Source organism: Thalassophryne amazonica, chromosome 13, assembly GCF_902500255.1.
Source record: "Thalassophryne amazonica chromosome 13, fThaAma1.1, whole genome shotgun sequence".
In the NCBI taxonomy this organism is placed as follows: domain Eukaryota; kingdom Metazoa; phylum Chordata; class Actinopteri; order Batrachoidiformes; family Batrachoididae; genus Thalassophryne; species Thalassophryne amazonica.
The window spans coordinates 6,048,824-6,060,278 of record NC_047115.1 but is presented as its reverse complement, the minus strand read 5'-3'; the positions used below and the strand labels follow the sequence as shown (position 1 = coordinate 6,060,278).

Genomic DNA, 11,455 nt, shown 5'->3' with positions numbered 1-11,455 from the left:
GTTCTGTGCTAGGACCAATTTTATTCACTTTATACATGCTTCCCTTAGGCAGTATTATTAGACGGTATTGCTTAAATTTTCATTGTTACGCAGATGATACCCAGCTTTATCTATCCATGAAGCCAGAGGATACACACCAATTAGCTAAACTGCAGGATTGTCTTACAGACATAAAGACATGGATGACCTCTAATTAGATTGTGATTGTGATTGTGATTAGATTGTGGGGGGGTTCCCATGATGCACTGTTTCTTTCTCTTTTTGCTCCGTATGCATCACTCTGCATTTAATCATTAGTGATCGATCTCTGCCCCACATCACGGCATGTCTTTTTCCTGGTTTTTTCCCTCAGCCCCAACCAGTCTCAGCAGAAGACTGCCCCTCCCTGAGCCTGGTTCTGCTGGAGGTTTCTTCCTGTTAAAAGGGAGTTTTTCCTTCCCACTGTTGCCAAGTGCTTGCTCATAGGGGGTCGTTTTGACCGTTGGGTTTTTTTTTATAATTATTGTATGGCCTTGCCTTACAATATGGAGCGCCTTGGGGCAACTGTTTGTTGTGATTTGGCGCTATATAAGAAAAAAGTTGATTGATTGATTGATTGAAAACAGCTAACTGATCATCTGCAGAGGAATGGTCTATTTGAAGAGTTTCAGTCAGGTTTCAGAATTCATCATAGTACAGAAACAGCATTAGTGAAGGTTACAAATGATCTTCTTATGGCCTCAGACACTGGACTCATCTCTGTGCTTGTTCTGTTAGACCTCAGTGCTGCTTTTGATACTGTTGACCATAAAATTTTATTACAGAGATTAGAGCATGCCATAGGTATTAAAGGCACTGCGCTGCGGTGGTTTGAATCATATTTATCTAATAGATTACAATTTGTTCATGTAAATGGGGAATCTTCTTCACAGACTAAGGTTAATTATGGAGTTCCACAAGGTTCTGTGCTAGGACCAATTTTATTCACTTTATACATGCTTCCCTTAGGCAGTATTATTAGACAACATTGCTTAAATTTTCATTGTTACGCAGATGATACCCAGCTTTATCTATCCATGAAGCCAGAGGACACACACCAATTAGCTAAACTGCAGGATTGTCTTACAGACATAAAGACATGGATGACGTCTAATTTCCTGCTTTTAAACTCAGATAAAACTGAAGTTATTGTACTTGGCCCCACAAATCTTAGAAACATGGTGTCTAACCAGATCCTTACTCTGGATGGCATTACCCTGACCTTTAGTAATACTGTGAGAAATCTTGGAGTCATTTTTGATCAGGATATGTCATTCAAAGCGCATATGAAACAAATATGTAAGACTGCTTTTTTGCATTTACGCAATATCTCTAAAATTAGAAAGGTCTTGTCTCAGAGTGATGCTGAAAAACTAATTCATGCATTTATTTCCTCTAGGCTGAACTATTGTCATTCATTATTATCAGGTTGTCCTAAAAGTTCCCTGAAAAGCCTTCAGTTAATTCAAAATGCTGCAGCTAGAGTACTGACGGGGACTAGAAGGAGAGAGCATATCTCACCCATATTGGCCTCTCTTCATTGGCTTCCTGTTAATTCTAGAATAGAATTTAAAATTCTTCTTCTTACTTATAAGGTTTTGAATAATCAGGTCCCATCTTATCTTAGGGACCTCATAGTACCATATCACCCCAATAGAGCGCTTTGCTCTCAGACTGCAGGCTTACTTGTAGTTCCTAGGGTTTGTAAGAGTAGAATGGGAGGCAGAGCCTTCAGCTTTCAGGCTCCTCTCCTGTGGAACCAGCTCCCAATTCGGATTAGGGAGACAGACACCCTCTCTACTTTTAAGATTAGGCTTAAAACTTTCCTTTTTGCTAAAGCTTATAGTTAGGGCTGGATCAGGTGACCCTGAACCATCCCTTAGTTATGCTGCTATAGACTTAGACTGCTGGGGGGTTCCCATGATGCACTGAGTGTTTCTTTCTCTTTTTGCTCTGTATGCACCACTCTGCATTTAATCATTAGTGATTGACCTCTGCTTTCTTCCACAGCATGTCTTTTTCCTGGTTCTCTCCCTCAGCCCCAACCAGTCCCAGCAGAAGACTGCCCCTCCCTGAGCCTGGTTCTGCTGGAGGTTTCTTCCTGTTAAAAGGGAGTTTTTCCTTCCCACTGTCGCCAAGTGCTTGCTCACAGGGGGTCGTTTTGACCGTTGGGGTTTTTCCGTAATTATTGTATGGCCTTGCCTTACAATATAAAGCGCCTTGGGGCAACTGTTTGTTGTGATCTGGCGCTATATAAATAAAATTGAAAGAATTGAAAGAAAGAAAACATACTTTCCATCCATTCACTGAAAATTCCAATGCTAGAATCTGGTGTTCTGTGTATGCAGCTCACAATAATATTTGTGTTTTTATTTTTCTTGCAGATTTCAACTGATAAACATTCAAGAACATTATCTACCACAGTTGTCATTCCCTGTATAACCTTAAAATCTAATGGTTTCTCAATATACATGGTGTGTCCATAAAGTAACGGTCCTTTTTATTTTTTTTAAAAACTATATGGATTTCATTCATATGTTTTTACGTCAGACATGCTTGATCCCTCGTGCGCATGCGTGAGTTTTTCCACGCCTGTCGGTGACGTCATTCGCCTGTGAGCACGCCTTGTGGAAGGAGTGGTCCCGCCCCCTCGTTGGATTTTCATTGTCTGGAAATGGCAGAATGAAAAGGACTTTTTTTCCATCAGAATTTTTTCAGAAGCTGTTAGAGACTGGCACCTGGAAACCATTCGAAAAATTTATCTGGCTTTTGGTGAAAATTTTACGGGCTTCACAGAGAATAAAGACTTTAACTACAGCTTTAAGGACCCCTTTAAGGACCCCTTTAAGGATGGTTGGTGTGCCGCACTCCGAGCTGCGACGTCGCGGCACAAACCACTGGATCATTTCTAAGCTGATGGCTCTGTGGATACGAGACCGTCGTGTGCTCTTTCTCTGGTTATCACAAGAGGTGGACATCAGCCATTTTCCGGCAGATTTCTCTTTTAACAAGAGATTTTGTCATGGAAAGCCGCGCGGAGGCTTCGCGTGTCACGACCGATTCGCTGATGAAGCGAGGCAAAGGAACACCTCCGTTTCGGAGTGTTAGAGGACAAGTTTGGACATATCCAGCCCTCCACAAGTTCTCTTATACTCACTCGACTGGTAAACACTGAAAGCCGAGATAGGCATGTCCAAACTTGTCCTCTGACACACCGAAACGGAGGTGTTCCTTTGTCTCGCTTCATCAGTGAATCGGTCGTGACACGCGAAGCCTCCACGCGGCTTTCCATGACAAAATCTCTTGTTAAAAGTGAAATCTGCCGGAAAATGGCTGATGTCCACCTCTTGTGATAACCAGAGAAAGAGCACACGACGGTCTCGTATCCACAGAGCCATCAGCTTAGAAATTATCCAGTGGTTTGTGCCGCGACGTCGCAGCTCGGAGCGCGGCGCACTGACCGTCCTTAAAGGGGTCCTTAAAGCTGTAGTTAAAGTCCTTATTTTCTGTGAAGCCCGTAAAATTTTCACCAAAAGCCAGATAACTTTTTCAAATGGTTTCCAGGTGTCAGTCTCTAACAGCTTCTGAAAAAATTCTGATGGCAAAAAGTCCTTTTCATTCCGCCATTTCCAGACAATGAAAATCCGACGAGGGGGCAGGACCACTCCTTCCACAAGGCGTGCTCACAGGCGAATGACGTCACCGACAGGCGTGGAAAAACTCACGCATGCGCACGAGGGTTCAAGCATGTCTGACGTAAAAACATATGAATGAAATCCATATAGTTTTTAAAAAAAATAAAAAGGACCGTTACTTTATGGACACACCATGTATATAGCCACTCCTCCACCACCTTTGTTTTCTCTGTTTTTATATACAAGTTCATAACCATCCATTTCAAAGTCTGTTCCTTTTTCAATATTCATCCTTGTTTCTGATATTGCAATGATATTGAAAGGTTTTAATGATATTGAAAGGTTGTGAAAAAGTATTCAGATAGTCTTAAATTTGCATACAAGCTTCTGCTGTTAAAATGAATAATTGATAGTTTACCCACAGATTTAATATCTTGATTGTATTGCTCATCTGTGTAGTAGCAACAATTACTGTTAATGGTGGAGAAAAAAATGATTGTCCGGGTCAATATCCTTTTCCAAGTCCAGAATGTTGTGACCAGTGTCCTCAAAAGTTTTCAGTTCCAGTTGTTCATAGTCGGGTATCCTCTGTGTAATGTGGTTCATGTCCCCAGGTGTATAGTGCTTTCTGTTGATGCGTGAAGTCATGATTGTGATTTGTTTGTTACCTCCATGTCCAGTCCAGTCCATACCACGATGATGCAGTATAATCCAGTGGTATTCATTGGTATTTGTCCAGTTCAGTGATGCTTCGTATGCAGATCACTCAGGCTTCCTCGGGAGTCCCGTTCAGTTTTATGAATACTTTGCAATTTGAAGTCCATGTGTTTTGTATTTTTTTTCTGTTTTTTGAGTTGTCATGCTTTCCAGGCTATATCAGAGTTGTGTTTGGCTAGGTGCTCATTCATGAAGACATTCGTTCCCTTACAGCTTTCTTCCTTGTTTCAGCAGGGCGATTTTATATTTTCTGTTTGTGAACCTGAGTATTACGGCTGGTTTCTCACTGGCGTTTCTCCTGGGCAGAGGGTGGCAGGCCTCGATGTTATCACAGTCCAACTCGATCCCCTTGGACCATAGAAACTCAACCACCTGTTTCTCCGTGGAGCAGACATCCAGCTCATGAAATATTTTGGTTTCATACAGTCAGCAGTTACAGAAATAGAAGTCAAAGTAAATGTCAGGATCATTATGTGTCCACCACCACCACATTTTGAAAAACTATAAGACCACAGGCCATGCATTATTTATGTTTTGTGTCTTTTAGTGAAGTTTTTTTTGGATTAAGGCAATAAGTGCCTCCCTGTATTACCACAGATGAACTGTTCCTGTTGTGATATCTTCTGAAATAAAACTGCAGAACACAAAGTATTCTAAAAAAGAATGGGGAGAAGATCAAATCAAATTCAGTGTATTGCCAAAAAAAAAAATGGAAGAAGGAAAAAAATGGGAGCGGTACAGGAGCGGAAGTCATTCGCTTGTCTGTCATGATATTTCGGCTGGTAGTGTGAAGTCTGGCTTGATTGGGATATTCATCCAGGGTTTGACATGGATGAACATTTCGTACCGACACTCAACTGCAGTCCAAATGGTCTGACTTGTGTCCAGACTTGGAGTACAAATGTTGCGACTTCAGTGGAATGGCGGTATGACTGCATCTCGACCCCTGTTCGATTAGGTTTCCAATGCGAGCATGATGCGATTGTGGTGTGCATGTGCTGTGATGGAATGGATGTCCTGACTGCCGTGTGACTGCTGTACGAGGCGTTTCAGTGCAGTTCAAATTTGCATGACTGTTGTTTGACTCCTCCTTATGCGCCTTTCTGCCTCATTCATGCTATGTGTGTAGGGAGCCTTAATCCATTCTCTACATACACATATTTATTTTAGCACTACTGTGTCACAGAGAACAGTCATCCTTTTCTCTATTTTTCTCAGTTTGAAAATGCAATAAAAAGAAATAATAATAAACCCAAATTTGATGCTTGGGAGTAAATTTTATCCCTGTATTAAAGCACTTTTTGCTTCTTCTTCTTCTTGTTTTAAATCATTCAACAGCTACATGGGTTGGAGGGGCCTTTCTTGTTGGCATTTCCGAAATGGTGTACACCCCATCTATGGGACTAACCTGGGCACTCACAATATTGGCTACAAACAGCATGTCCTTTGTTTTGGGTAAGTGTTCATAAAATGGAGTTTTGATGGGCATATATTCATTCACTTTATTTCTAGTCCTTACAGATTACTACACTGTACTATGCCACTGGACCAGCTACTTTGAACAGTTATGTATCATGCCGATCTCTCTCATCAGGATGTTTGACAATTCCAGGGCCTGGGTTCTGTTGGCTGATCTGCCAATATGCTATGAGCCTTAAAATATTAGGAAGATTGGAAAGGTGGTGGAACATTAAGGGCAACATTGAAGAATGGCCAATCGGCTTATTATTATAGGTATTATTATTATTATTATTATTATTATTATTACTTGATCTTACCATCTGACAGCACCAACAATCAGAATGTTATCAGCATGGGTTGCCAAATTAGAGATAATCTCACCAAATTCATGTAAGAGTTCAGAAAATGGGCCTAGGGGCCTGTATACAGTTGTAACATTGTTTCAATTTTATTCACCTGACCTTGGCTACATGTGGCATCCTGAGCAGGTCAGAGAATCAAATGTTCAAAGGAGTTATATTTTAGACCCTCAAGAGCCAGTACGCTTAACCCAGATGTATGAATAAAAGCAACCCCTCCGCTGTGTTTTGTATCACGAGGAACGTGACTAAATGTGTATGCTGGTGGGTAGGCTTCATTTAAAGGAAAAGCCAGCTGCTATAACAGCGATGTGTGACGTCACATGGACACAGAGGTTCAACACTCCACCAGTGTCGCCCTGCAGTATAGAAGGGGAAAGTGATGTATGGCTGGGGGTGCCTGGCTGCCTTTTGTTTCTGTCTTCTGTTCTGTCTTTTGTTTTTCCTTCCAGGTGGCTTGCGTTCAGGACTGAGTGGCTGTGTGGCTGAGTTATTAGGACCTCACCCTGATCACCTGAGGCTGGTCATGTGCAGCTCGTCAGGACTCACAGCTGTGGTGCATCTACATGGATTGGGGCATGGTGGCATTTAAGTCTGGAGTACACAGTGTGTATTTGCCAGAGACTCAACCTTGTGACCAGACGGGTGAGATCGTCGTCTCGAGAGCCATCTCATCATCATGGATGCAGAGACCGTACCAGGTTTTGATGCCATGGTCTGTGAAAGAGGAGGGGGTGAGGTCTCACGCTCGTCAGCACACTTCCTGAGGTACAGTAGGTTTTGTGACTAACATTAGTACAGTCAGTAAATGTGGTGTCCCTCACACCTTATTATATTGAGCTGTTATGTTAGTCGTTTAATCAGCTTCCACTGCAGTGGATAATGTGAACTGGGTGTTCCATGCCTGCAGGGTGGGAAGCTGATTAGTGATTAAGCCAGGAAGTGTTTGCTGTTTATGTACACCTTTGTACATAAACAAAGGTGTCTCTGTGTGTGGAGTGTGGACTCACATGATGGTTTCTTCTTTCACAGACTCGGTTTGTCGCGGCCACCTGGGGGGTGTCGGCGGGTCCTTGGGTCCGAACTGTTTCTGGCTCCGGACCGTTTGTGCTGCTGGGAGCGCACCGTAATTCCTCCTCGCCAGACCGCGCACTCATTTGTTTGTAATTTAGCACATCACTGTTATGTTATTAAATTCTGTTATCCTTTGTACCGTGCTCTGCTTATTTTATACTGGGTCTTACTTCAAACGCTGGTCGGTCCTCCGCCTGCGTCCGACACATAACAGAAAGTACATGAACGCCAATCAACATTCCGGATCCCAGATTGGTATTGGGTTCCAATACCGATGTAATTTGTGGAATTTCCCAATCCAACCTGTGGAATTTTCTGATACTGGAGAGAAACCATGTCTGTCGTGCTGTCTGCTGTCTACTCTGTTTAATGCTGAACAGGAGGAGGGGATGGGAAGTGGGAAGTTTCTGCACTGAAAGTGAGCTGTTTCTTCCGTGCATGGCACCAGAGACGAGTTTTAATCTACCAGTAACGGCAAATTTCTGCCCAGCTCTCGGGTTCAAATGGTCTGTTCAAAAATTAACTGAATTATTACTGAAAATTATCAGGTTTTTTGTCCCAAGGCTGAGATGTGAAACGCTTTCACAGCAGCTCCAAGCACAGCTAGAGAGGACAGCGGAACAGTTTTCCCTTGCTGAATGGGAAAACTACCAAAAGTCTTCAGTGTTTATCCAGAGTGAGTGCCACTCATGAAACATTTAGAAATTTAGTTTATTTTACAGTTGAAAGGCTTTGTGTTTGCTCAGCTGGAAAACGGAGAGTGAGGGGGAGAGAGAGAGAAAGAGAGGGAGTGAGAGAGCGTGAGGGAGAGAGAGCAGGAGAGAGAGAGAGGAAGGGGGGAAGAGGGAGGGAGGGAGAGAGAGAACGCGAAAGAGAGAGAAACAGAGAAAGCAAGAGAGGAGAGAGACAGTGAGGGAGAGAGGTAGAGAGGAATTTTACATCAGTCTGTGTTTGCCATCTGTGGCTTTTTGTGCCACAAGCGATCTTGAGTTTTTCTTCTGATTGGTTAAAATTGTGTCAATGGCGACATTTATTTAATCATCAAATTCTACTTAAATCCCAACTTTCAAGGCAGATATTTCAGTTGTAAGAGCTCCTTATTTTCATTAATATGCATCAATCATTTGTTCATAACACAGTCTATCTTCCCAGCTGTATTTTAATCAGTGGGTTTTCTTTTTCTTTAAGGGGAGGATAATGGTAGGTTTCAGCCAGGTTTCACAGAAAACAATCATATCTAGGTGGTGTTCCATAATTAGATAATTTATCAGTGATTTTGAGGACAGTGACCTTATTTTAATGAAACCCAAAGTAAGGACATCACTAGAGTTTGTATTTTGATTGTTTGGATTCAGGGATGGTTCCACAGTAATAAATGTAAGATGTCTTAAAATAGGTTTGGGGATTTGAAGTTCCACATGGGCTGAAGATAGAAGTCAGAATATTTGACATTGCAGAAACAGCCAGAGGGGCACTCTCAGTTTTAATGATATCCAGTGCAATAATGGGCACAAAATTTGTAAACCTCACACTTCCCTATCCTCACAAAGTCCTCTAACTCTTCCAGGGTGATCAAGAGGGATTCCCAAGCCATCTGGAAAATATATTCCCTCCAGCCTGTCTTGGGTATTCACTGAGGCTTCCTCCCAGTTGGATACACCTTGAAGACCTCCCTCAATGTCCAAACCACCTCAGCTGTCTCCTTTTGATACGAAGAAGCAGTGCTTCTACTCTGAGTCTCTACAGGGTAGTTGAGCTTCTCACCTGTCCCAAAGTGTAAACCCAGATACCCAAAGAAAGAATCTCATTTTCACAGCTTTTACTGTATCTTCAGCCTTATTCTTTTTTTTTTTTTTACCCAATGTATGGAGTGAGGATATGAGTGGAAAGCAACTGGTAAATTGAGTCTTAACTTATGGCTCAGCACTTTCTTTACCAGGATGGCCCTTTACAGCATCTGTAAAACATCAGAAGCGACCCCAATTAGCAAAGAAAGTTCATGACTTTCTTTGCTAACAAAATTTTAACTATTAGAGAAAAAATTACTCATAACCATCCCAAAGACGTATCGTTATCTTTGGCTGCTTTCAGTGATGCCGGTATTTGGTTAGACTCTTTCTCTCCGATTGTTCTGTCTGAGTTATTTTCATTAGTTACTTCATCCAAACCATCAACATGTTTATTAGACCCCATTCCTACCAGGCTGCTCAAGGAAGCCCTACCATTAATTAATGCTTCGATCTTAAATATGATCAATCTATCTTTGTTAGTTGGCTATGTACCACAGGCTTTTAAGGTGGCAGTAATTAAACCATTACTTAAAAAGCCATCACTTGACCCAGCTATCTTAGCTAATTATAGGCCAATCTCCAACCTTCCTTTTCTCTCAAAAATTCTTGAAAGGGTAGTTGTAAAACAGCTAACTGATCATCTGCAGAGGAATGGTCTATTTGAAGAGTTTCAGTCAGGTTTTAGAATTCATCATAGTACAGAAACAGCATTAGTGAAGGTTACAAATGATCTTCTTATGGCCTCGGACAGTGGACTCATCTCTGTGCTTGTTCTGTTAGACCTCAGTGCTGCTTTTGATACTGTTGACCATAAAATTTTATTACAGAGATTAGAGCATGCCATAGGTATTAAAGGCACTGCGCTGCGGTGGTTTGAATCATATTTGTCTAATAGATTACAATTTGTTCATGTAAATGGGGAATCTTCTTCACAGACTAAAGTTAATTATGGAGTTCCACAAGGTTCTGTGCTAGGACCAATTTTATTCACTTTATATATGCTTCCCTTAGGCAGTATTATTAGACGGTATTGCTTAAATTTTCATTGTTACGCAGATGATACCCACCTTTATCTATCCATGAAGCCAGACGACAGACACCAATTAGCTAAACTGCAGGATTGTCTTACAGACATAAAGACATGGATGACCTCTAATTTCCTGCTTTTAAACTCAGATAAAACTGAAGTTATTGTACTTGGCCCCACAAATCTTAGAAACATGGTGTCTAACCAGATCCTTACTCTGGATGGCATTACCCTGACCTCTAGTAATACTGTGAGAAATCTTGGAGTCATTTTTGATCAGGATATGTCATTCAAAGCGCATATTAAACAAATATGTAGGACTGCTTTTTTGCATTTACGCAATATCTCTAAAATCAGAAAGGTCTTGTCTCAGAGTGATGCTGAAAAACTAATTCATGCATTTATTTCCTCTAGGCTGGACTATTGTAATTCATTATTATCAGGTTGTCCTAAAAGTTCCCTAAAAAGCCTTCAGTTAATTCAAAATGCTGCAGCTAGAGTGCTGACGGGGACTAGAAGGAGAGAGCATATCTCACCCATATTGGCCTCTCTTCATTGGCTTCCTGTTAATTCTAGAATAGAATTTAAATTCTTCTTCTTACTTATAAGGTTTTGAATAATCAGGTCCCATCTTATCTTAGGGACCTCGTAGTACCATATCACCCCAATAGAGCGCTTCGCTCTCAGACTGCAGGCTTACTTGTAGTTCCTAGGGTTTGTAAGAGTAGAATGGGAGGCAGAGCCTTCAGCTTTCAGGCTCCTCTCCTGTGGAACCAGCTCCCAATTCAGATCAGGGAGACAGACACCCTCTCTACTTTTAAGATTAGGCTTAAAACTTTCCTTTTTGCTAAAGCTTATAGTTAGGGCTGGATCAGGTGACCCTGAACCATCCCTTAGTTATGCTGCTATAGACGTAGACTGCTGGGGGGTTCCCATGATGCACTGTTTCTTTCTCTTTTTGCTCTGTATGCACCACTCTGCATTTAATCATTAGTGATCGATCTCTGCTCCCCTCCACAGCATGTCTTTTTCCTGGTTCTCTCCCTCAGCCCCAACCAGTCCCAGCAGAAGACTGCCCCTCCCTGAGCCTGGTTCTGCTGGAGGTTTCTTCCTGTTAAAAGGGAGTTTTTCCTTCCCACTGTAGCCAAGTGCTTGCTCACAGGGGGTCGTTTTGACCGTTGGGGTTTTACATCATTATTGTATGGCCTTGCCTTACAATATAAAGCGCCTTGGGGCAACTGTTTGTTGTGATTTGGCGCTATATAAAAAAAAAATTGATTGATTGATTGATGCTTCAATTTACCGTGACTCGTGAATAAGACCATGAGATACTTAAATTTCTCCACTGACCCAGAATGCAACTATCCACTCAAA

General features: G+C 41.8%; 1 pseudogene; it reads left to right on the top strand.

Annotated features, from left to right (window-relative positions):
• The first annotated feature begins 5,290 nt into the window (after positions 1-5,290).
• LOC117523806 overlaps positions 5,291-11,455 on the top strand; it is a 48,019-nt pseudogene continuing 41,854 nt past the window's right edge.